Source organism: Phyllobates terribilis, unplaced genomic scaffold, assembly GCF_046119375.1.
Source record: "Phyllobates terribilis strain yellow unplaced genomic scaffold, ASM4611937v1 Scaffold_25__1_contigs__length_18738178, whole genome shotgun sequence".
Classification (NCBI taxonomy): domain Eukaryota; kingdom Metazoa; phylum Chordata; class Amphibia; order Anura; family Dendrobatidae; genus Phyllobates; species Phyllobates terribilis.
The window spans coordinates 7,272,488-7,299,315 of record NW_027362785.1 but is presented as its reverse complement, the minus strand read 5'-3'; the positions used below and the strand labels follow the sequence as shown (position 1 = coordinate 7,299,315).

At 45.0% G+C, this 26,828-nt stretch overlaps 1 long non-coding RNA gene across 1 annotated transcript; it reads left to right on the top strand.

Moving 5' to 3' along the window:
• Positions 1-283: 283 nt before the first annotated feature.
• LOC141176349 (uncharacterized) lies at positions 284-26,302 on the top strand. The gene is made up of 2 exons (XR_012253141.1): positions 284-712; positions 24,785-26,302. It is a non-coding gene; the product is annotated as an uncharacterized lncRNA (long non-coding RNA).
• The last annotated feature ends 526 nt before the right edge of the window (positions 26,303-26,828 follow it).

The window sequence follows — 26,828 nt, the reverse complement described above, 5'->3', positions numbered from 1 at the left end:
AAGAATATAACTACTATAATACTGCCCCTATATACAGTGATATCACATACTGCTTGAGCTTCATGCCGGTGTACACAATGCTCCATAGATAACACATTCGTGATCTTTAGTCTTCTTCTCGGCAATGTTTGGCCGGCGGCTCAGTCAGGGAAGTTGCTCTATGAGGTCTCTTATGTGATCCATCAGGTTTTTCAGGGCAGACAGAACTTATAAATGTCAAGGTGTGTAAACGGTTAACAGCGTACGTTTCGATTGTGGTCAGGGGTGTGTACTGTTTGAGTAGCCATACCAGGAAAAAAAAAAAATCACAACTATAAGAGCAGCCACCACTTTCCACGTAGACTTCACGGCGTCCGTCACCATGAAATTGCCTAAATTCTCCGGGAGATGCACGGCCATATTTCTTATTGCCGTCATTTTTGACTTGGTTGGGATCATTTTGCTGATTTTGGGACTCTGTGCCGGTTTTGACTTTTTCGATTTCTTCATCTACACGGGGGCGATCGTCATCGCGCTGAGTCTCATCTTCTGGGTTCTGTGGTACACGTTCAACGTGGAGATATCTCACAAGGAGCTGGACTTGGCCTTCTGAGCAGAGAAACCAAGAAAAACTCCTTAAAAGATATTTTTGATCTTTTTCCTTTTAATCCAAAGCGTTTTTTTGATCTCTCATGTTGTCATCTCTTGTGAAGGTGGATCCTCTGTAAGGCAGGTGAGTTCTGAAGCCCGCGGTCCGGCCAGAGAAGGAACGGATCGTCAAGAGTTCGGTGGCCACAAATATCCACCATCACCACTTAGTCATTCCTGTATTCTGTATCTGGGCAATTGTTCCTTACACAGAGCTGACACTGCGCTCCTTATCTTCCCAGAATATCTTCACCCTAAGGCCATGGCCCCACTATCAGTATTCGGTCAGTATTTTTTCTCCGGAGTGGGAGCCAAAACCAGGTGAGGAACAATCAGAGAAAAGGTAGAATAGAAACAAGTCACCAATTCTGCATTTATCACCCACTCCTGGTTTTGGCTCCCACTCCTGAGAAAAAATACTGACCGAATACTGATAGTGGGTCCGTGGCCTTCAGACTGCAGCTCATTGGTGACTTTTGGTCATGCAAGGATTGTGACAACCCCATCAGTGACCCACCAGCGACACTGCTAGAGGGAGAAAGATGTCTGAGACATGAGCTGAGAAAGTAAAAGTTCTAACAACTTCAGGATTCTTACCATTGTCTCAACTTTTTCACCTTCTCGATGTAAAGACTTAACCGTAAAGATTTATGTCTGTTTCGACTGTGCCAGCAGAATAGTGAGTGCAGCTCTGGAGTATAAATAATACAGGAGGTAACTCAGGATCAGTAATGTAATGTATGTACACAGTGACTGCACCATCAGAATAGTGAGTGCAGCTCTGGGGTATAATACAGGAGGTAACTCAGGATCAGTAATGTAATGTATGTACACAGTGACTGCACCAGCAGAATAGTGAGTGCAGCTCTAGAGTATAATACAGGATGTAACTCAGGATCAGTAATGTAATGTATGTACACAGTGACTGCACCAGCAGAATAGTGAGTGCAGCTCTGGAGTATAATACAGGATGTAACTCAGGATCAGTAATGTAATGTATGTACACAGTGACTGCACCAGCAGAATAGTGAGTGCAGCTCTGGAGTATAATACAGGAGGTAACTCAGGATCAGTAATGTAATGTATCTACACAGTGACTGCACCAGCAGAATAGCGAGTGCAGCTCTGGAGTATAATACAGGATGTAACTCAGGATCAGTAATGTAATGTATGTACACAGTGACTGCACCAGCAGAATAGCGAGTGCAGCTCTGGAGTATAATACAGGATGTAACTCAGGATCAGTAATGTAATGTATGTACACAGTGACTGCACCAGCAGAATAGTGAGTGCAGCTCTGGAGTATAATGCAGGATGTAACTCAGGATCAGTAATGTAATGTATGTACACAGTGACTGCACCAGCAGAATAGTGAGTGCAGCTCTGGAGCATAATACAGGAGGTAACTCAGGATCAGTAATGTAATGTATGTACACAGTGACTGCACCAGCAGAATAGTGAGTGCAGCTCTGGAGTATAATACAGGAGGTAACTCAGGATCAGTAATGTAATGTATGTACACAGTGACTGCACCAGCAGAATAGTGAGTGCAGCTCTGGAGTATAATACAGGAGGTAACTCAGGATCAGTAATGTAATGTATGTACACAGTGACTGCACCAGCAGAATAGTGAGTGCAGCTCTGGAGTATAATACAGGATGTAACTCAGGATCAGTAATGTAATGTATGTACACAGTGACTGCACCAGCAGAATAGTGAGTGCAGCTCTGGAGTATAATACAGGAGGTAACACAGGATCAGTAATGTAATGTATGTACACAGTGAGTGCACCAGCAGAATAGTGAGTGCAGCTCTGGAGTATAATACAGGATGTAACTCAGGATCAGTAATGTAATGTATGTACACAGTGACAGCACCAGCAGAATAGTGAGTGCAGCTCTGGGGTATAATACAGGAGGTAACACAGGATCAGTAATGTAATGTATGTACACAGTGACTGCACAAGCAGAATAGTGAGTGCAGCTCTGGAGCACAGACCTATTTAAACTCACTGTTTCCAGTGATTTTATTGATTTTTGCTGTAACAAGCCACATCCTGCAGACAGGACAGGTGTGGAGCTATTACAGGAAGCCACATTGGTTTTACAACCGGAGATGAAAGTTTCCTTTTATGTCAAAAGAATGAAGTTTACAAAACAAAATATGTTTTGTTTTCATCTTGGTCGCGGTACATGTAATCAGAGCGCTGCCACAAGTCCTTTAATGCAGCGTTAACGGGATCCGATAGGTGCTGGATTATCAAACCTCGTGTTATTGTGCAGTGATGGAAAAGTCAATAAGTAATCCTTCCTGAAGACGCAGAGCGGAGAAATGATCTCCCATCTTGTCTTCAGCATTTTAGCCCGAGGCGTTTCCACCGTGATTCCTCCGCTCCTCCTTCTGCTCTATATATTGTAGTGTTGTGCTGAACTATCAGGAAATACCAGATTAAAGGAAATTGTATAGATAGATTAGATGAAAGTCTTCTGCAGCCGCTGATATCAGGCAGAGCTGCTAGCCATCTAATGTGAACGGGGGCCGAACGCTCCCTGACAGATGATGTGCACAAATCACCTCCGTATGACAATTTTTCACATTCACGAAAGACCCAATTCAGATTGCTGCATTCATTTTTGTAATGGAACAGTGTTGGTATTGAGAGATATTGAAGATATTCTTTCTTTCTTCCCCTGAAGCCCCCTCACCTCTCCCTTACCCACCTTTTGTCACAAGACAAGAGCTAGCAATCGACCACTTGTCAGAACAAGAGCTTTCTCCATGTAAATCTCAGCACGAAACCCCAATTAACACTCTCATGAGGAAGGCCCTGTAAACAAATGCTGGCAAGACGTACTACAACATAATTAAAATGCGAGGGTCTTTCTCCCCTGATAGAGGCAGGAGATGATTAGACGCAGGCTTGCGATAATTTACATGTAACTGTTGAAGCTTGCTTCCCGAGCTTCAAAAGGAAATCTGTCGTCAGGCAGGCACCGATACAGAATATGGAATACTGTAAGTTCCATAATTCCGATAATAATGGGACCTATATTTTTAGTGGCAGGGACAGCCAAGGAGCGATATGCTTATTTTTCCATAGTTGTAAACCCCTCCGTGGAGATGTAGCGCAAAAGCACCAGAATAACGGGTCACGAATACGCCATGCGTGGTCTCTAAATGAAGGTAAAATCATAACAGAAAAAATGGCATCGTTTGCAAGCTTCTGCGATCAACGAGCAATAAGTTATTGCAGAAGTTAGCATTTTTAATAAAAACATGAGGGGTGGAGTCCAGCCGCTGTGATGTCAGCACAGGGGGGTTTGGGCAGGTCTCTCCCTTCAGCATAAAATAGTCTAAGAAAAACCAAAGACAAGCAAAATACCCAAGTAAATGGAAGTAAATGGGTAAATCGCACAGTGCAAAAATAATAATAAATAATGAAGGGTATTTAGTTAACATAATTTTGATCAAAATAATGGAAAAGCTATCCCGCCACGTCACGGCAACCCTTACGGGACAGTCCTAACTCTAATATTAAAACCTTACCATTTGTTAAGTGAGGAACGTATGGATAAGGGCAGAGAGACGGACCCCCTAGTAGAAGCACTGTAGTTCAGTGTGCTTTAGTACATATAAGGGTGTGGCCGCCCTTTGAGCTGAAATATTCATTCTGCCTCAGGTCTATGCGTCTACTAGGGGGTCAGTCTCTCTGCCCTTATCCATGCGTACGTCACTTGACAAATGGTAAGGTTTTCATATTAGAGTTAGGACTGTCCCATAAGGGTTGCCGTGACGTTGCGGGATAGCTTTTACATTATTTTGATCAAAATTCTGTTAACTAAATACTAGTGTTGAGCGATACCTTCCGATATCAGGAAATATCGGATCGGATTGGATCGGGCCGATACCCAAAAAGTATCGGATATCGGCGATTCCGATACCAGAAACCAATGCAAGTCAATGGGACACAAATATCGTAATGAAAATAAACCCGTTCTTTCCTTGTAGGTTAATTCTACATGAAGGAAAACAACTAACAATAATGTAGAATGTATTGGGGGAGGTGGTTGCCCAAATCGATGGGAACAGTGCTCACAGTGAAACATGAAAAGCCGGCAATTCATCAGCGGCATACACCGGTACCCGACAACTTAGAACAGAAAGAATAGAGCTTCACACATAGATTAGATAGAAACATGTCAGTCACATATATAAGAAGTACAGTGACAGTGTTGCTTACTGTACTTGTCATTTAGTGTAAAGGATTTATTTAAAAAAATAATAGTGTTTTCATGCACCGTCTCTTTAAAAAAGCCGGCCGGCAATTCAGCAGCGGTACCCGACAATTTATAACAGAAAGAATAGAGTATCACACACAGATTAGATACATAGAAACATGTCAGTCACATATATAAGAAGTACAGTGACAGTGTTGATTACTGTACTTGTTATTTAGTGTTAAAATAAAGGATTTATTAAAAAAAAAAATTGGCGTGGGGTTCCTCGTAATTTTAGTCTCTAGCGGAGGTTAAGCAGACGGCTGGGGCAGATGTTTGAAGCCTGGGAAGGGGGTAATACCCACGGAGCTTCCCAGGCTACTAATATCAGCCCCCAGCTGAATACCTAGCCTTTGCTAGCTATTAAAATGGGGGAGCCCCCCAAAAAAATGACGTGGGGTCCCCCCTAATTTAATAGCTAGCAAAGGCTAGGCAGACAGCTGGGGGCTGATATTAATAGCCCAGGAAGGGTGCCATGAATATTGTCCCCCTCCCAGGCTAGAAACACCAGCCGTCAACCGCCCCAGAAATGGCGCATCCATAGGATGCGCCAATTCTGGCACTTAGCCTCGCTCTTCCCACTGCCCTGTAGCGGTGGCAGTGGGGTAATAGGGCTGGGGTTGATGTCAGCTTATAATGAAAAAGTGTTTTTTTCTTCACTTTTTCATTTTTACAAATCAATTTGTGAAGCACCTGGGGGTTCCAAGTGCTCACTATGCATCTAGATAGGTGCCTTGGGGGATCTAGTTTCCAAAATGGGGTCACTTGTGGGGGAGCTCTAATGTTTAGGCACGCAGGGCCTCTCCAAACGCAACATGGTGTCCGCTAACAATTTGAGCCAATTTTCCATTCAATTTGTTAGCGGACACCATGTTGCGCTTGGAGAGCCTCTGATGTGCCTAAACAGTGGAGCTGCCCCACAAGTGACCCCATTTTGGGAACTATACCCCTCAAGGATTTTATTAAGGTGTATAGTGAACATTTTGAACCCAGAGGTACGACACAGAATTTGATAACATTAGGTCATCATATTGAATAAGTTGTCATTAGTCTTGAGCGCAAGTGCTCGCTACTTGAGTTTGTATCGGGTACTCAGGTATGCACCATGTACTGCGTGTGCTCGAGTGACATGCTCGAGTCCCTGCTCCGCATGTTTCACGGTTATTAGACACCCAAAAAAAAACATGCGGGGATCGCTCGTGCATGGCAGGCAATCCCCGCAAAGTTTTTTTGGCCGCGAAGCATATCGGGCAGAGACTCGAGTATGTCACTCAAATACCCACGATACTCAATGCATACCAGAGCACCCGATGCAAACTCAAGTAGCGAGCACTTGCGCTCAACACTAGTCGCCATAGCGTCACCTTTTTTTCTTACTTTTGAAAAAAATCTCAACCCCATCACAACCCTAACCCCAAACCCAGCCCTAACCCTAGCCCAATCCTAACCCTAGCCCAATCCTAGCCCAATCCTAACCCTAGCCCAATCCTAACCCTAGCACAATCCTAACCCTAGCACAACCCTAACCCTAGCACAACCCTAACCCTAGCACAACCCTAACCCGAGAGTTTATTTTTTACGTCGTTCCTCGTGCGGTATAAGTGATTAGACGACTTCATTCTTCGGGTCGGTGTGATTACAGCAATGCCAGAATCATATGGGGTTTTTATGACTGACAGCTGTCACACACTAAAAGACGCATTTTTTGTAAAATCTAGTTTTTGCATCGCTATATTTTGAGAGCTATAATTTTTCCAGATTTTGGCAGACAGTCATGTGACAGCTTGTTTTTTGCGGGATGAGTTGACATTTTTATTGGTGCCATTTTCAGGCACGTGACATTTTTTGATCGCTTTCTATTCCAATTTTTGGGAGGCAGAATAAACAAAATCCAACAAATCAGGAATTGTTTTTTTTGTTTTTTTTTATTCTACGCCGCGTGTGGTAAAATTGATAAGGCAGCTTTATTCTTCGGGTCAGTACATTTACAGCGGTACCACATTTGTATCATTTTTCTATGTTTTGCACTTTTACATAGTAAAAGCAATTTTATAGAAAAAATTATTTTTTAGCATCGCTTTATTCTGAGAGCTATAACTTTTTTATTTTTCAGCTAATGGAGCTGTATGGCAGCTTGTTTTTTGCGAGACGAGATGACGTTTTCAGCGGTACCATTTTTATTTATATTTGTCTTTTTGATCGCGTGTTATTCCATTTTTTGTTTGGCGGTATGGTGATAAAGCATTGTTTTTTGCTTCGTTTTTTATTTTTTTTTTACCGTATTCACTGAAGGGGTTAACTAGTGGGACAGTTTTATAGGTCAGGTTGTTCCGGACGTGGCGATACCAAATATGTGTACTTTTATTGTTTTTTTTAATAATAATATTTATTGATGGGTACATTATATTTTTATTTTTGGTGGATTATTTTTTTTATTTATTTTTTTATATTTTTGCAATTTTTTTTTTCACTTTCTGATAGTTTTTATACTTTATTACTTTGTCCCACTCTGGGACTTTCACTTTTTTTTCTCTGATCGCCTGCATGGCACAGGAATGCAGCACCATCCCTGTGCCATGCAGGCTGTCAGCGCTGGACAGGGAGAAGATTGTTTGGAGATGCACTGCACATGTCCAAAAAATCTTCCTGCTCTCTGGTGACCCGGATGTTGTCATGACGACATTGGGTCTTCATGGCAACACCCGGGAAGCCACGGCAGACAGCGCTGGAAGCCGGAAGAGGAGGTGAGTATCTGCGATCACCTCCCCTTGCCACCGCTCTACGTGACCGCTCCCAGCACATAGTACCGGGTGTCAGCTGTGACAATCAGCTGACACCCGGTGGCGATCGCGCCCGCACAGCCTGTGTGCGCGCGCGATCGCCATGACGTACTAATACGGGTCTGGCTCTTAAGTCCCAGGGCACATATGCGTATTAGTACGTCAAATGTTGTTAAGGGGTTAATTGAAATAAACACACAATTCTTTATTGTTCTAAATTAAACCATACTTACCATCACGCCCATTCCAGCTGAAGCCAACGATCTCCTGCAATAAAAGAAAAATAATAAACCAACATCATCCTTACCTTTCCATGGTTCCCAGGACGGCCCCAGCTCTGCTACATCGAGATGACAGGCTGGATCGCAGCCGAAAGCTGCCATCCAGCCTGTCATCCCGCAGACACTAAGAAGCGCAGGCATGCTTGCGCTCCTCAGTGTCTGGCTGTGACGGTATCCAGATGAGCCGACAATGAACTCAGCTCACCTCATGCACGTCACTGACAGCGCGGGAAAATTCTCCTGCGCATGCGGTGAGCGTGAGAGACTCGGCTCATCTGGATGCCGTCACAGCCGGGAGTATATGTTTATCATCGCTTGATTTGAGCGTTACCGAACGCGATCCTTCGCTGAGTGTCTCCCCTCCACCTATACTGAATTGTCTCAGCGATCGTATAGTAAGTCTCTTCCTAATCCTTATTATTTTGTGTAACTGCTTATGTATTGTATTGTCCCCTTCTGTAAAATCTTGTATATTTTTCCTAAACACTGCCTCCCTTTTGGGTTAAATATAAAATGTGATAGTTCTGTTTCTTTTGTCCTGTAATCGTTCCCTGCCCCGAAGCCATATGCTACCAGAACGCAGGCGTCTGGCCAGGCTTCTATTATATTTCAAGCTCAGCCAGTGGTGGCAGCGAATAATAATCGGGCTATCGTGAAGCTGACAGTGACTGTACAGAGGGCGTAAACACGTATTCCATGCTTTGGAATCCAGAGGTGTGACGCCATACGCTCACTGGTCGCTTGCCGATAACCTCTGTAGTGAGTAGTGGGGACCGTGTGCTCGCAGATACCTGACGAAATCCTGACAGCAACGGTGAGATATTGTGTGGTCTCCCCAGTGTCTTCACTGAGGAATCACTGACAAATTGGTGGCAGTGGTGGGATATTACAGAACATCAGTGGCTGGACTAAGCAATCATTCCTGTCACTGAAAACTTGCACAGTTCTTGTGAGAATTCTTTGTAGAGTTTTAAGAAATCAGACTCAGTGTTTTAATATTTTTTTTCTGGGACATTACCGTACATGTAGCAGTTGCATCCCCTTCCCTTCTCTTGTTTTTCTGTCCTATCTTTTATTTGACAATGATGGCTACACGTGGAGAGCCCTGGTATCACCAGCAGTCAGAGGACACTATCACTGCTCTCTGTGAGCTGAGACAGATTGAGCCCACGGGCAAAACCAAGGCCCAAATGATTGCTGAACTGTTGCAAGGTGCTGCAGAGCCCGTCCGACAGCAGAGCCCTGATGATGGGGCGGTCAGCCAAGGCCCGGATGCAGGGGTCCCACCTGTGATTGCCAGCCATACCTGCAGCCACGGTAGTGTGGACCCCCACCTGCAGATGGCATTGGAGCAGCTCGCCGCAGACGATCGTGACGGACGACTGCAGCTGATCCTGAAGTTCCAGGAGCGAGCAGAGCAGCAGGCCAAAGAAGACCGAGAGGAGCGCCAGGCCCAAGCTGACCGAGAGGAGTGCCAGGCCCAAGCTGATCGAGAGGAGCGCCAGGCCCAAGCTGACCAAGAGGCTGCTGAGCGAAAGTGGCAAGATGACCAGCGGCACCAGCTGGAGCTAGCCCAGCTTCAGAAGGAGTCATCCACCCTGCAGATCCGTGAGTCCAACAGCATCAACAACTTTAAACCGCATCCTGAGCATTTCCCTCTATTGGAAAAGAATGCAGACTTGGACATATTTTTGCAGGGATTTGAAAAATCCTGCAGACAGTATCAGCTGCCTGTGGACCAAAGGGCCAGATATTTAACCCCAGGGCTCAGAGGAAAAGCTCTGGAGGTGTTTGTTGCTCTCCCTCGAGAACAAGATGGAGACTATGAGGCCGTCAAGCAGGCCCTGACAAAAAAGTAACAGCTGACTCCGGAGGTTTACCGGAAGTTCAGAGGCCTCCATCGTGGACCACATGATAGCTACAGTGATGTAGTGGATGGGCTTAGAACCAACTTTGAGCAGTGGATCTAAGGACTGTCAGTCACCACCTTCAAGGACCTGAAGGATCTGATGGTGAAGGACCAGTTTCTTCATTTTTGCCCTGTGGAAGTGCGACAGTTTGTGCTGGACCAGCAGCCAAAGGAAGCCACCAAAGCAGCCCAGATCGCGGATGCCTAGACACCGCACCAGAGGTGTGGAAGTCAGCCGCTGCCAGCTGGAAAGGGTGTAAGCCTACAACCACCCCCAGTGTTCCAGCCAGCCGGCCCTCAGGGGGTTTTGCCCCATCTTCCAGCACCTTGACTGCATTTGACTACCGTAAGTGCTATATCTGTGACCAAAAGGGTCACTTCTGCCTTGTCTGCCCGGAGAGGCAGAAGATGGACCCCACACCTGAGGCCTCTGGGCCTACTGCAGCCATTTTTTTTGTGGGTGGGGAGGTTGACCGGGCCGGGGAGAACTTACAACCAGTTACTGTGGGCAACATCGTTACTGTTGGCCTTAAGGACACAGGCGCAGAACTTACCCTCATCTGCCCTGAATTTGTGTTACCAGAAGAACTCATTCCTGGGAAGACCCTGACTGTCACCAGGTTTGGGGGTGCTCGCCGTCCCATACCGATGACCCGAGTTTTCCTGGACTGGGGTACGGGAGGTGGTTGCAGGAAGTTGGGGTATCAGAGAACCTGTCCCTTCAGCATAAAATAGTCTGCTGAGGTTGGAGTAGCATTCTTAGCCCGGGAGTATATGTTTATCATAGCGAAAGATCGCGTTCGGTAACGCTCAAATCAAGCGGAGTGTCTCCCCTCCACCTATATTGAATAGTCTCAGCGATCGTATAGTAAGTCTCTTCCTTAATCCTTATTATTTTGTGTAACTGCTTATGTATTGTATTGTCCCCTTCAGTAAAATCTTGTATATTTTTCCTAAACACTGCCTCCCTTTTGGATTAAATATAAAATTTGATAGTTCTGTTTCTTTTGTCCTGTAATCGTTCCCTCCCCCGAAGCCATACGCTACCAGAACGCAGGCGTCCCGCCAGGCCTGTATTATATTTCAAACTCGGTAGGTGGTGGCAGCGAATAATATTAATAATCGGGCTATCATGAAGCTGACAGTGACCATACGGAAGGTGTAAACATGTATTTCAAGCGTTGGAATCCAGAGGTGTGATGCCATACGCTCACTGGTCGCCTGCTGATACCTAAGTAGAGAGTAGTGGAGACCGTGTGCTCGCAGATCCCTGATGAAATCCTGACAGCGTGACGGCAGCGGTGAGAAATTGTGTGGTCTCCCCGATGTCGTCACTGAGGAATCACTGACAAATTTCTATTAGGGGAGAAAGACTCTCGCATTTTAATTAGGTTGTAGCATGTCTTGCCAGCATTTGTTTACAGGGCCTTACTCATGAGTGTGTTAATTGGGGTTTTGTGCTGAGATTTACATGGAGAAAGCTCTTGTACTGACAAGTGGTCGATTGCTAGCTCTTGTCTTGTGACAAAAGGTAAATAAGGGAGGGGTGAGGGGGTTTCAGGGGAAGAAAGAAAGAATATATTCAATATTTCTCAATATTTCCCTGACAGTGCACTAGTCTCACCCTATGATGGTGCAGAACAGTGCATTCGGTAGAAACAGTCAATTGTGTTGATATTTTTAATTCGTTTTTTGACACATCCATCTAGACGCCGACGAGCGCTGAACTTTTCTCCGTGTGCATCGCATGCTCGCGAGCGTAGGATCTCCATTAAGCGAGGTCCACGTGGATGAAGCCTCCGCAGATCTCCAACTCTTCGAAGCAATTTTCGTGACCTCACTTCCATCATAATCGCTTTGCTGAACATCAAATATTTTTTTTTTGTTTTCTCAAACATTCGAATGTAAGAACGTTCCTGGAAAGATCACTAATGAGGCAAATTACAGCACAGACTGCACTGTACTTAGGGAGCACTTCCACCTGGACTCCTTCCACCACCAACACCCCAGCCAGGACTATGACAGGAATACTTAGGAGAAGTCTTCAGTATATAGGAATTCCTATACTCTACACTGAGGTTGTTTCCAAGCCCTCGGGTGGCAGACCAATCCATGGGGAATTGGAAACCCAAATTAAAAAGTAGACCAGCCAATGTGACATCTTTTAGTTGCAGTACCAGTTTTCACCACCCTCACTTCGATCAATCTCCATAGATGCCAATGAAACAGTGCCCTCATCAACTTTATGGATCTTTGGAGCACTGTAAGCGTGAAATGAAGCAAACGGCAGAACTGGCAGCATAATTGTATCCTATACAAAACGTCTATATCTACATCACCAAAAATAGGATCTGCTTCTATCCCTGTAAATTTCTGGCCGTATCATTGGCTAGCATATTGTAGTGGCTTATTACTCAGACTCCAGTTCTCATACCAGTCTTGATCTAGATGTTTGGAAGACTCATGTTTACCAGAAATAGTCTTAGTTTGGTGTTATTCAGCTCATCATGGCTCTCGAATTAATACTCTAGAGCTATGACTACTCTATAGTGCAGATCGGCCTTTGTATATATAAAAGTAGCCGACATTGACCAACGCAAGGACAAACCATGTGTTGCTCCCTATTCCCAGTTTCTGATGTTAGTCATGGCTCTGGCCAACAGCAGCATCCAGTTGCCCAATGACTCCACTTCTATGGAGTCTTCGGTCACGGTACTGCCGCCCCCGGCTATTCCACTGCTTCTGTTTGCTCATTGCCCTTATAGATGTTGCCTTTTTTACATTTTCTGACCCCGGTTGTTGATCTTGGCCATATTTTCTGACTACTCTCCTGTCTTGTCCTCGAGATTCGACACCCAGTACTTGTAGTATTACTCCTACTCCTGACTATTCTCGACAACACTCCTGCCTTAAGCTCTTCTTGCCCCGCCTGGTTCTTAGAACCAGGTACGTAGCATCTTGACTGGTTTTTGACACCAGGATATTCCTGACTATTGTCTTAGCACCTTTTGCTACTCGTCACCTTGACCCGCTACATATCCCTATTATCACTGCTTGTCAAAGTCATCTTTTCGCCTGTTGAATCTTGACTAGTTTCCTGGTGGCAACTCTTGGCCCCATTCCCGACCACGCCTCACTTTAATAGTGCCTCTCATTGCCAATTAGTGACTTTTCTGAGGGCCGTGACCCGGGAATCCAAACCTGAAAAATTCATTACCAGTTTAGTCAACATCTAACAGATTGTGGCTTAGAGAGTCCACGTCTCAGGTACGTGTTCATAAAACCATGGACATACTGTACCTCCAAGACAGCAAAGAGCAGAAGAATTGCTGCACTATATTAGGGTCATAAAGTCATGAAACTTCACCATAAGCGTAATGGCTAAAGTTGGCAATATGCTTTAACATAATTCTGTTTGTGGTGATGTTACCCACCAGTGCCGGGTATCCCAAGCTCCGTTTCCTTTCCCGGGGTCCACTGCCCTCTGCTGTGCTCCACATTGGGATTTGTAGGTTGCCTGGAGGGGATCAACAACCTTGGGAATGAGAGTTTACTCTTTATTTGGTGTCCTCCACCATCCGTGCTTTTTTAGTTTTTACTTGTTTCCTTCCCTGCTGGGTTTCAGTTCACCGGTCCGGTTGCTCGTGAGATTTCTGAGCATGTCTAGTCCTCGTTACCCATGTGTTTTCAATGCTTGGGGTCCTGTGTGCCCAACTGGACCTGCGGCTTAGAGGATCCACCTCACCCCGTGAGCCTAACAGGCACCCACCAGATCATTTTGGAGTACAAGAAGAAGAGGAGGAACGGACAAGTTGGATTTCCACCAATCTGATACTTTGGAGGGAGAAGCAGTACTGATTGTGTTGGACATCCGCAGACATATAGGGTGGCTTCATGGCTAAATGGAGGTCATATAACATGACGACGAAGACCAATAGTGGATGGGTAAAAGAAATACTCCGATGTAAATACCAGTGATGAGTAAGTCCACCATTACTCACAATATATCCAAAATAAGTCAAGTTCTTCAAATTCACATGTTTGTCATTTTTTTCTTCTTTTTAGTAAGGCCAGTAAATTCCTTTCCGGTAAACCATAGAACATTAAATCCATAACTGAATGTGATGTTCTAACACATTGCTGAAGCCTGACCACGAGACTTTAGTTTGTTTTTCACCTTGAGTCAGCCGACGGGCATTCAAACTCTGACATAACTAAGTTTAGTCTAAACATGCCGAGTGTCATAGCTCGTGAACAAATCACATCCTCCTGCTTAAATAGACCGGACGACTGGCTGAGTTGTTATTATTTTCATCTATCTCAAACTCTTCAGTTCCTGAAGAAGGACCATGGATTTCTCCACAATCGCCGGTCGATGTGCCTTACTTCTGTACTTAGCCATCTTGGTTGATATCACCGGAATTATTCTCCTTCTCTTAGGAATTTTTGCCAATTTCAGTTACTGGGACTTCTTGATCTACACCGGGGCGGCCGCCCTCGGCCTCAGTGTCGTTTTGTGGATATTTTGGTACACGTTCAATGTGGAAGTTTCGTTGGAAGAGTTGGAATTGGATTTCTGATCCATTCACTTCTATTTTTTGGCAGGTGGGAACTGGCTGGCTAAGTCCCGAGTTGTGCCAACATCTTAGTAGAAAGCGTACATTACTTTTTTTGTATTTATTTTTATATATATTATTTATTTATCTGTATCCACGTATTTTTACATTTCGAGACATTTCTGTACGGTATTCGCAAAACCTCACACGACATTTTACGAATGCACTACAAGAAGGTCTACTACGGATGTGGAAAAATGCCGAAAATGAAGGTATTGTACATGTTTTAAGCTTTTTTTTTTGTTTCTTTTCTTGTACCTTTGTGTCTTTTTTTCATCACTATCTGTTTCTCTGTGTATCCATTTTCACAGTATTGAATGGCTGATCTTATTCTTATCTTCTAAAACTACAGTATACTTCCCAGTACCACCCTTCTTCTCCTCAGTGCTGCATACCCCTTCCTCTGCTCTCCAGATATAGACAGATCGCAAAATCGTGAAATTCTATTCATGTGGATGAGGTGACCATTGATAGTTTTGAATATGGTGACGGTAATCCACAATTTGACCAATATTCATTACCATTTACAAACTCCACATTTTATTGATGGCTCATGGGAGCACGATCCTGCTCTCCCCTGAATGCATAGCATAGAATAGCTGAGCTGTGGTACAACACGGCTGTCAGGGCATTGAGGATGTTGTGACGGTGTCAAGAGGATGTTTTATTAGACAGGGTCATAGGTGCATCTGTTTTTCACGAATTACACAGGGTCATTAGGTGCATCTCAGAATGCTTGACAGACAGCATTAGAACTACTGGAGAATGCTTCTCGTGGCAGTGGAGGGTAAAGAGAGCCCTAGCGTTGCATCATTAAGGGGGTGATAGGAGAGGTAATTAATATAAAATCAGTGGGGGTCCGACAATCGGCACCCCCACAAATCAGCCGCTGGATGTAAACTGTGTATGGAGTGGAACAGCTCTGCACACTGGGTAGTGGTTGTCCTCAGTACTGCAGCTCAGATTCTATTGGCGTTAAAGGAAGCTAAGCAGTACCTGAAAACAGCCCCAACACAGTGTAGGACCTGCCAAGGATTTGATATTGACTACCTATTGATAGGACCGTCATCCAATCTGGTCCTTTGCGGCAGCCAGTTTTCACTTTTGAGTCCAGCATAATCATTTCAGCATCCTGGGAGCCTCTGGGGCGGACTTTGCCCTGCGACATCATGCCGTCATAAGAGGCCTCACCACTAGGCCTTATGATGAACCTCGAAGGCTTAGTATTTCAAAGGCGCCCAGGATGCCGGTCTGACTATTCTGGCCTCAAGTGAAAACTGGCTGCTGCGGAGCCCTGGATTGGACGCTGGACCAGGGCAGCGTAAACTGAATGAGTTGCTAATCTACAGTCACAGGTTGTCCTGGACAACCCCTTTAAAAAAAAAAAATCACATTCTTACCCCATCGACCACATTTAGAGATCTCCGAATCAAAAGGGCAGAATTACGTCCTGACAAACATGACACCATTACATCTTCTCAAAAATTTGGAGGTCCACTGGTGTCACCGGTTGAGCGTAAAGTTGGTTACAACAGCCTGAACATAGTTAGGTCTTTACTTAGCACACAATGCGGCCAAAAACTGTTTTATCGTTGCCTAGAGGACAGCTGAAATATATTACTGGTCATTTTAGGGCATCCAATGACTACTTTCTCCAGTTACTATGAGGACGTAAAAGATCTAAAATACAAATCAGTTGCGAATATTTATTACAGAACTGATAGCAGCTGAATATTAACAGAACTGATAGCAGCAAAGGTGAACGAAGACCCAAATGGAAATCTCTATGTATTTTGCAAATCAGTCTACAAATAGCCTAAAAATAGAACAAGACAATGATGGATGGTTTACTTTCCCATGCTGGTCTTCTCATGTTAGTTTCCGTGCAGTATTTGATTACAACACAGATAGTGTGCTGTTCCATATTGCACTACGGGCGTGTCCAAGAGGCCCATGCTTAAGGCTGCTACGCAAGAAAGGGCAGCAGCACTACACTGTTCCTGAGAAATAATTGGTGCTGGTTTGTACAAATTGGGCTGTACATAAAGTGGTGGCCCAGTCTCTCAGAATGATATTGGAGAGTCTTTCCTCTTAGGGTCACACGTCCCCCTGCTCAACTCTGGATTGGCTGAAGGGAGGGGGGGGCTCACAATTTTTTGGCGCTGCGGGAAGCAGTTAAGTAATTAGTAGTTTGTCTGATTTGTAGCAGAAGCTAAACACTGGACCGGGATACAAATTGTTAACACGTGAATCAATCAACGGTCCAGAAGGTCGACCAGTGGATCAATATTTGAACAGCCGACTTTATTCAAGTAGCTCGTAATTTCCATTGTTGCAGATGTTGACAGTTGAGTGCGACGTATCAATAAAAGAATATCCGGGACATTACTGAGACACAACGGCAGGTGCTACATGTACAAAGCGAGCTAAAAACAAAAACACATTCAAATGTGATCAGCATTCAAGTCTTGTATGAGAAAATAAATGCCGAATTCTCCTGATCCTGAGTTACATCCTGCATTATACTCCAGAGCTGCACTCACTATTCTGCTGGTGCAGTCACTGTGTACATACATTACATTACTGATCCTGAGTTACATCCTGTATTATACTCCAGAGCTGCACTCACTATTCTGCTGGTGCAGTCAATGAGCACATACAGTACAGACCAAAAGTTTGGACACAACAGTTTGGCTATTTGACCAAGGGGGAGAGTGATGGGGTGCTACGCCAGATGACCTGGCCTCCACAGTCACCAGACCTGAACCCAATCGAGATGGTTTGAAGGCAAAAGGGCCAACAAGTGCTAAGCATCTCTGGGAACTCCTTCAAGATTGTTGGAAGACCATTTCCGGTGACTACCTCTTGAAGCTCATCAAGAGAATGCCAAGAGTGTGCAAAGCAGTCATCAAAGCAAAAGGTGGCTACTCTGAAGACCCTAGAATATAAGACATATTTTCAGTTGTTTCACACTTTTTTGTTAAGTATATAATTCCACATGTGTTAATTCATAGTTTTGATGCCTTCAGTGTGAATGTACAATTTTCATAGTCATGAAAATACAGAAACATCTTTAAATGAGGTGTGTCCAAACTTTTGGTCTGTACTGTACATTACATTACTGATCCTGAGTTACATCCTGTATTATACTCCAGAGCTGCACTCACTATTCTGCTGGTGCAGTCACTGTGTACATACATTACATTACTGATCCTGAGTTACATCCTGTATTATACCCCAGAGCTGCACTCACTATTCTGCTGGTGCAGTCACTGTGTACATACATTACATTACTGATCCTGAGTTACCTCCTGTATTATACTCCAGAGCTGCACTCACTATTCTGCTGGTGCAGTCACTGTGTACATACATTACATTACTGATCCTGAGTTACATCCTGTATTATACTCCAGAGCTGCGCTCATTATTCTGTGGTGCAGTCACTGTGTACATACATTACATTACTGATCCTGAGTTACTTCCTGTATTATACTCCAGAGCTGCGCTCACTATTCTGCTGGTGCAGTCACTGTGTACATACATTACATTACTGATCCTGAGTTACATCCTGTATTATACTCCAGAGCTGCACTCACTATTCTGCTGGTGCAGTCACTGTGTACATACATTACTGATCCTGAGTTACCTCCTGTATTATACTCCAGAGCTGCGCTCACTATTCTGCTGGTGCAGTCACTGTGTACATACATTACTGATCCTGAGTTACCTCCTGTATTATACTCCAGAGCTGCACTCACTATTCTGCTAGTGCAGTCACTGTGTACATACATTACATTACTGATCCTGAGTTACATCCTGTATTATACTCCAGAGCTGCACTCACTATTCTGCTGGTGCAGTCACTGTGTACATACATTACATTACTGATCCTGAGTTACCTCCTGTATTATACTCCAGAGCTGCACTCACTATTCTGCTGGTGCAGTCACTGAGTACATACATTACATTACTGATCCTGAGTTACATTCTGTATTATACTCCAGAGCTGCACTCACTATTCTGCAGTCACTGTGTACATACATTACTGATCCTTAGTTACCTCCTGTATTATACTCCAGAGCTGCACTCACTATTCTGCTGGTGCAGTCACTGTGTACATACATTACATTACTGATCCTGAGTTACATCCTGTATTATACTCCAGAGCTGCACTCACTATTCTGCTGGTGCAGTCACTGTGTACATACATTACATTACTGATCCTGAGTTACATCCTGTATTATACTCCAGAGCTGCACTCACTATTCTGCTGGTGCAGTCACTGTGTACATACATTACATTACTGATCCTGAGTTACATCCTGTATTATACTCCAGAGCTGTACTCACTATTCTGCTGGTGCAGTCACCCCAGCATATGGTCATTACACCTTAGACTGGACGGTCTCCTATCAACACTTTTGACAAGACCTTCAAAGCTCCTGGAGGTCCTGAATGCTTTATATGGGAAGCTACAGTGACATCACCGACTATATATGAACAGTGACATCACTGTAGCTTCCCCTGGCATTGCAGTGCTGTGGGCTGGAGAGGGGTGATGATCTCACTTCTGGAAGTCCTTGTGGGACTCTCAAGGCTGCAGGGGGGCTCTTGATGCATATGTTTAATGGAGTCTTGTGATGTTTTCACTACCAGATTTCTGGATTTCATACATTTCTTTCCTTTCTTCTTCAATTGTAAAAATAGAGCGACACCTTTTTCAGTGTACATTCTAAATCAAGATGTGAACACCGAAAGTTTTTCCTAGATTATTGGACAAGGCAATCGCTGCTCAGAGACTGAACAAGCAGGGAGAGCTAAGAGATGCTGAACGGGCAGCTAGTGGTGCAGTTGCCTTGGGTTCCACAGTCCACAAAATTTCACCTAACCCCTTACTCACCCCCTGAGCACTGTGAAGTGATCGGCACATACAAGCGCCCATTGATCGCCAGCCTGGAGCTGATTACGCAGAGCACAAGTGAAATTAGCTTGTCATTGGCCTAGGGCTAGGACTAGACTTACAGTTGGAGTTAGATGTATGGCAAGGTATCGAGTTAGGGCCATGGTTAGGGTGAGACATAGGACTAGATTTATTGCTAGGGATTGAGTTAGGTCTAGGTTTAGACGTAAAGCTAGAGTTAGATTTATGGCTGGGAATTGAGTTAGGTCTAGGGTTAGACTTATGGCTAAGGTTTGAGTTATGGCAAGGGATTGGGTTAGGCTTAGACTTACAGTTAGGGATTGGATTAGGGCTAGACTTAGAGCTAGAGTTATGGCTAGGGATTGAGTTAGGCTAGGGTTAGACTTACAGCTGGAATTAGATTTATGGCTAGGTATTGAGTTAGGGCTATTGTTAGACATAGGGCTAGTTTTAAGGCTAAGGATTGAGTTAGGGCTAGGGCTGGATTTAGAGCTAGATTTATGGCTAGGGATTGAGTTGGGACTAGGGTTAGATTTATGGTTAGGGCTAAGGTTCAATTTATGGCTAGGTTTAGACTTATGGCTAGGGATTGAGTTAGGGCTAGGGTTAGTCTTAGAGCTAGATTTATGGCTAGGGATGGAGTTAGGGCTAGGCTTACACTTAGAGCTAGGGTTAGATTTATAGCTAGGAATTGAGTTAGGGCTAGGGTTAGATTTGCGGCTAGGGATTGAGTTAAGGCTAGTGTTAGACTTATGGCTAGGGAATGGGTTAAGCTTAGATTTACAGTTAGGGATTGGATTAGGGCTAGATTTAGAGCTAGAAATATGGCTAGGGATTGAGTTAGGTCTAGGGTTAGACTTATGGCTAAGGTTTGAGTTATGGCAAGGGATTGGGTTAGGCTTAGACTTACAGTTAGGGATTGGATTAGGGCTAGACTTAGAGCTAGAGTTATGGCTAGGGATTGAGTTAGGGCTAGGGTTAGACTTACAGCTGGAATTAAATTTATGGCTAGGTATTGAGTTAGGGCTATTGTTAGACATAGGGCTAGTTTTATGTCTAAGGATTGAGTTAGGGCTAGGGTTGGATTTAGAGCTAGATTTATGGCTAGGGATTGAGTTGGGACTAGGGTTAGATTTATGGTTAGGGCTAAGGTTCGATTTATGGCTAGGTTTAGACTTATGGCTAGGGATTGAGTTAGGGCTAGGGTTAGTCTTAGAGCTAGATTTATGGCTAGGGATGGAGTTAGGGCTAGGCTTACACTTAGAGCTAGGGTTAGATTTATAGCTAGGAATTGAGTTAGGGCTAGGGTTAGATTTACGGCTAGGGATTGAGTTAAGGCTAGTGTTAGACTTATGGCTAGGGAATGGGTTAAGCTTAGATTTACAGTTAGGGATTGGATTAGGGCTAGATTTGGAGCTAGAAATATGGCTAGAGATTGAGTTAGGGCTGGGGTTAGATTTACGGCTAGGGATTGAGTTAAGGCTAGGGTTAGACTTATGGCTAGGAAATGGGTTAAGCTTAGATTTACAGTTAGGGATTGGATTAGGGCTAGACTTAGAGCTAGAAATATGGCTAGGGATTGAGTTAGGGCTAGGGTTAGACTTACAGCTGGAGTTAGATTTATGGCTAGGGATTGAGTTATGGCTATTGTTAGACATAGGGCTAGATTTATGGCTAGGGATTGTGTTAGGGCTAGATTTAAGGCTAGATTTATGGCTAGGGATTGAGCTAGGACTAGGGTTAGATTTATGGTTAGGGCTAAGGTTAGATTTATGGCTATAGTTAGAATAATGGCTAGGGATTGAGTTGGGGCTATTGTTAGACATAGGGCTAGAATTATGGCTAGGGATTGAGTTAGGGCTAGGGTTAGATTTAGAGCTATATTTGTATGTTTAGATAACCCTAACCCTAGCCCTAAATCAATCTTAGCCCTAAATCTAACCTTAGCCCTAACCATAAATCTAACCCTAGCCCTAACTTAATTCCTAGTCATAAATCTAGCTCTAAATCTAACCCTTCTCTTCACTTCTCTGCAATCAAACCTCTACTATGGGCCATACAGGTATGTATAGATTTACTTTTCTGTACCCTGTATGGACATAGTAGAGGTCTGATAACTCCAAAGTGGTGACAGATTCCCTTTAAATCAGTATTGTCCTCACATTATAACACATGGGCTTGAGAGAAAAAGGGGTTAGATAAGGAGCTCCATGATCACTAATGGTTCACAGGCTAGGGGTGTACATACTTTCCTTGCCTTGGGCTCTACAGTACTTTGCGAGCAGCACTCCTAGCCCGAGTGCAGAGAGAAGTAACGCTCCTGACTTCATCATGTTCTGTACAAATCCAGATTGTCATTACATAACGCTGAGTGTATGAATAATGCAGATTACAATGTCCCGCTAGTATTTGTCTTCTAATCGTACACGTGTCCGCAAACATATGTAGCGCCCCAGCACTCACTCCAGGCAGCCACAGAAACCTCCCAGCACAAGGTAAGGATCAGTCCACACACTGCTTCATCTGCATCACTAGGACAAACACATTCACTCGCACATCGTCTTATTTAAAGGGATTGTCCAGGATATCATTTTTTTTTTTATATATAAAATAGGGAGTCCCTTAAAGTAAAAATCTAAACCCCCCCAAAGCTCGAACATTTCTCTGGTCAACCCCTTAATCTCTATATACTTACCTGCAGAAACCACCTACCCAAGTGACCTCTGCAGCCAATCACTGGCCTCAACGTTATGCATTGTGAGGACAGAGGGCTCTGGAGACGTCACAGGTCTGAATGGGACAGGGTTCTAGAGAGAAGAAGAGGGTCTGAAGAAGACAGAAGTCTTGAGAAGACGGAGTGGTCTGGCGACAGAAGGGTCTGGGGAGGGCAGAGGAGTCTGTGTAGGATAGAGAAGTCTGGAGAGGACAGAGGGGTCTGTAGAGGATAGAAGGGTCTGGAGAGGACAGAGGGGTCTAAAGATGACAGAGAAGTCCGGAGAGGACAGAAGAGTCGGGGGACGACAGTGGGGTTTGGTGCGGATAGAGGAGTCTGGAGAAGACAGAGGGGTCAAGACAACAGAGGAGTCTGGAGAAGACAGGAGAGTCTGGGTGGGACAGAAGAGTATGGGAAGGACAGAAGAGTCTGTGGAGGACAGAAGAGTCTGCGGAGCACAGAATAATCTGGGGAGGACAGAAGAGTCTGGGGAGGACAGTGGGGTCTGGAGAAGACAGAGGGGTCCAGACGACAGATGAGTCTGGGTGGGACAGAAGAGTTTGGGTGGGACAGAACAGTCTGGGGAGGACAGAACAGTCTGGGGAGGACAGAACAGTCTGGGGAGGATAGAGGAGTCTGGAGAAGACAGAGGGGTCAAGACGACAGAGAAGTCTGGAGAAGACAGAGGGGTCGAGACGACACATCGAGTCTGGAGAAGACAGAAGAGTCTGGGGAGGACAGAAGAGTCTGTGGAGGAGACAGAAGAGTCTGGGGAGGACAGAAGAGTCTGCGGAGCACAGAATAATCTGGGGAGGACAGAAGAGTCTGGGGAGGACAGTGGGGTCTGGAGAAGACAGAGGGGTCCAGACGACAGATGAGTCTGGGTGGGACAGAAGAGTCTGGGTGGGACAGAACAGTCTGGGGAGGACAGAACAGTCTGGGGAGGATAGAGGAGTCTGGAGAGGATAGAGGAGTCTGGAGAAGACAGAGGGGTCAAGACGACAGAGAAGTCTGGAGAAGACAGAGGGGTCGAGACGACACATCGAGTCTGGAGAAGACAGAAGAGTCTGGGGAGGACAGAAGAGTCTGTGGAGGAGACAGAAGAGTCTGGGGAGGACAGAGGAGACTGGAAAATACAGAGGAGTCTGTTGGTGCTTCTAAGGACTACTACTGGGATGTCTTGGACTTTTGAGGACTATTTTTTGCACTAACTATTGTAAAAGCTAGAAGGTAGTGATTTTGATTCTTGACACTAACCTAGGGTTGGTCAAGGCTTCTGTTGCACAGGTTCTCCTTTATCTCTTGAAGACTTCAAGTCAAGACCCCTCGAGCGAGCGGAGGACTGAATCTTGACCCGACCGGAACATTAATTATTGAGACTTTTGTTCTATATTTCAACATGGCCGATTCTTTGCCTCGAATGAAGGGTGCTCAGAGAAAAAACACACATACACCTCACAATCCACTTATCTACCTCATTGCATCACATGTACAACAACATCTGCAAACTTTCCATGCAAAGTGTCAGTCAGGGGTTTAGACGTCTGGGACATACACTTCCACGACTCCTAAAAGAGCTGATCTCCAGGGGAGTGTGAGTAGATTTAGACTCAATTGAATCTACAAATTATACCCGCAAAGTGCCAATCAGGGACTCAGAGAAAATGATTCCCTCCCCCTTGACTCTTTACTAACAGGAAGTGTCCTGGAGGAGTCAGGGGACCAGGGAAGGTGACCAGGGAAGAGTCTGGGGAGGACAGAAGAGTCTGTGGAGGAGACAGAAGAGTCTGTGGAGGAGACAGAAGAGTTTGTGGAGGAGACAGAAGAGTCTGGGGAGGACAGAAGAGTCTGTGAAGGAGACAGAAGAGTCTGGGGAGGACAGAAGAGTCTGGGGAGGAGACAGAAGAGTTTGTGGAGGAGACAGAATAGTCTGGGGAGGACAGAAGAGTCTGTGGAGGACAGAAGAGTCTGTGGAGGAGACAGAAGAGTCTGGGGAGGACAGAAGCGTCTGGGGAGGAGACAGAAGAGTCTGGGGAGGACAGAAGAGTCTGTGGAGGAGACAGAAGAGTCTGTGGAGGAGACAGAAGAGTCTGGGGAGGACAGAAGAGTCTGTGGAGGAGACAGAAGAGTCTGGGGAGGACAGAGGAGTCTAGCAGTGGCTTACTCAAATCTTCCTATTGAAAACAAATAAATGTATTTAGAAGGTTCAGGAGAAATAGCTGTATGGCTGACATTTATTGAAGTTGTTTTGGGAGCTTTTCTGCATGGGGTGCAGGCAGATGGAGAAAAGGAAACAATGAAAAGGTTGCAGGCTTAACTGAGCACCCGTCCCTTTGAAGTAGGTGATGAGCTGAGAGGTGGGGATCTGACACCCACTGGATCTGGAATTCATAGGATCAGCCACCAATATTGTGATCTCACAAAACCCGTTTGGTGTATGCTTATAGTCAATAGAGCTCAGCTTTTCCTATACAGGGCTACAAATCCTCTGCATAGAGTATAACGGTAAAATCCTGCCGGCCTGCAGCCACCACTAGGGGGAGCTCACTGTATACTGATTTATTATGGAGTTTGATGTCTTGTATAATATTACTAATTGATATTTTTACTGCTGTACTATTATTACTGATGCTCTGATACTATTTTATATTCTCTCTTTAGGATTCGGCATATAAAGCACTTTACTATACAAAAAGAGTCACTTACATTTGACAAAAGACCAGAGATGTTATCTAAGGATTACCACTGGGACTTCTGAGAACCACTGCTGGGTCTTCTGAGAACCACTGCTGGGTCTTCTGAAGACCACTGGGACTTCTGAGGACCACTGCTGGGACTTCTGAGAACCACTGCTGGGACTTCTGAAGACCACTGGGACTTCTGAGAACCACTGCTGGGACTTCTGAGAACCACTGCTGGGTCTTCTGAAGACCACTGGGACTTCTGAGAACCACTGCTGGGACTTCTGAGAACCACTGCTGGGTCTTCTGAAGACCACTTGGACTTCTGAGGACCACTGCTGGGACTTCTGAAGACCACTGCTGGGTCTTCTGAAGACCACTGCTGGGACTTCTGAAGACCACTGCTGGGACTTCTAAAGACTACTGCTGGGATGTCTGAAGACTACCACTGGGACTTCTGAGAACCACTGCTGGGTCTTCTGAAGACCACTGGGACTTCTGAGGAACACTGCTGGGACTTCTGAAGACCACTGCTGGGACTTCTGAAGACCACTGCTGGGACTTCTGAAGACCACTGCTGGGACTTCTGAAGACCACTGCTGGGACTTCTAAAGACTACTGCTGGGATGTCTGAAGACTACAACTGGGACTTCTGAGGACTACTGCTGGGTCTTCTGAAGACTGCTGTTGGTACTACAGCAGGGACGTCTGAGGACTACTGCTGGGACTTCCGAGGACTACTTCTGAGGACTACTGGGGGGACTTCTCACAATTACTGCTGGGTCTTTTGAGGACTACTGCTGGTGCTTCTGAGGACTACTGCTAGAACCTCTGGGGACTACTACTAGGATGTCTTGAGCAATATTTTTTGCACTAACTCTCCTAAAAGCTAGAAGGTGGTGATTTTGATTCTTGACACTAACCTAGGGTCGGTCAAGGCTTCTGTTGCACAGGTTCTCCTTTATCTCTTGAAGACTTCAAGTCAAGACCCCTCGAGCGAGCGGAGAACTGAATCTTGACCCGACTGGAACATTAATTATTGAGACTTTTGTTCTATATTTCAACATGGCCGATTCTTTGCCTCAAATGAAGGGCGCTCAGAGAAAAAACACACATACACCTCACAATCCACTTATCTACCTCATTGCATCACATGTACAACACCATCTGCAAACTTTCCATGCAAAGTGTCAGTCAGGGGTTTAGAGGAAGGGACATACACTTCCACGACTCCTAAAAGAGCTGATCTCCAGGGGAGTGTGAGTAGATTGTTCTGCAATTCCTCAACATTTTTGAAAAATTTTTGCTTGGCATCAAGCTCTTAATATGAGCCAGAATGTTTACTATTGAATGAAAGCAAGCAGAGATGGTAATACGATGTATAGATGTATATTTGATAGCGGCATGACGTTTCGTTGTACGATGATGTTCTTGTAAGCTGACATTACAGTCAGGCCTGATCTCGTTACAATGATGTAATAAATATATATTACTCGTTCATTAATGACTAACAACATTCGTTATGGGTTTCCCATCATCCGGCACTGGAAGTTTTTGGCGCTCCCTCACCCTTCAATCTTGATACTTTGGTTTGCTATATGTGATCACTACCAACAAGTATTCATTTCTAGGTATCAGCCCCTCTTTTATTCTTGGACAAGGAGGATAGCACAAGAAATGACTTTTAGCCAACTGACTCTCATCAACAAGACTCGAATGAGCATGAGATCTAAAAGACCGTCCCGCGAGCATCATAAGGTGCATGTCACATTCTTCTAGCCTACATGGGTCACTTTCTGGAGGCACTGAGTATGGGTCACTCTCTGGAGGCACTATGTATGGATCACTCTCTGGAGGCACTGTGTATGGGTCACTTTCTGGAGGCACTGAGTATGGGTCACTCTCTGGAGGCACTGTGTATGGGCCACTCTCTGGGGGCACTGTGTATGGGCCACTCTCTGGAGGCACTGTGTATGGGCCTTCTCTCTGGAGGTACTGTGTATGGGCCACTCTCTGGAGGTACT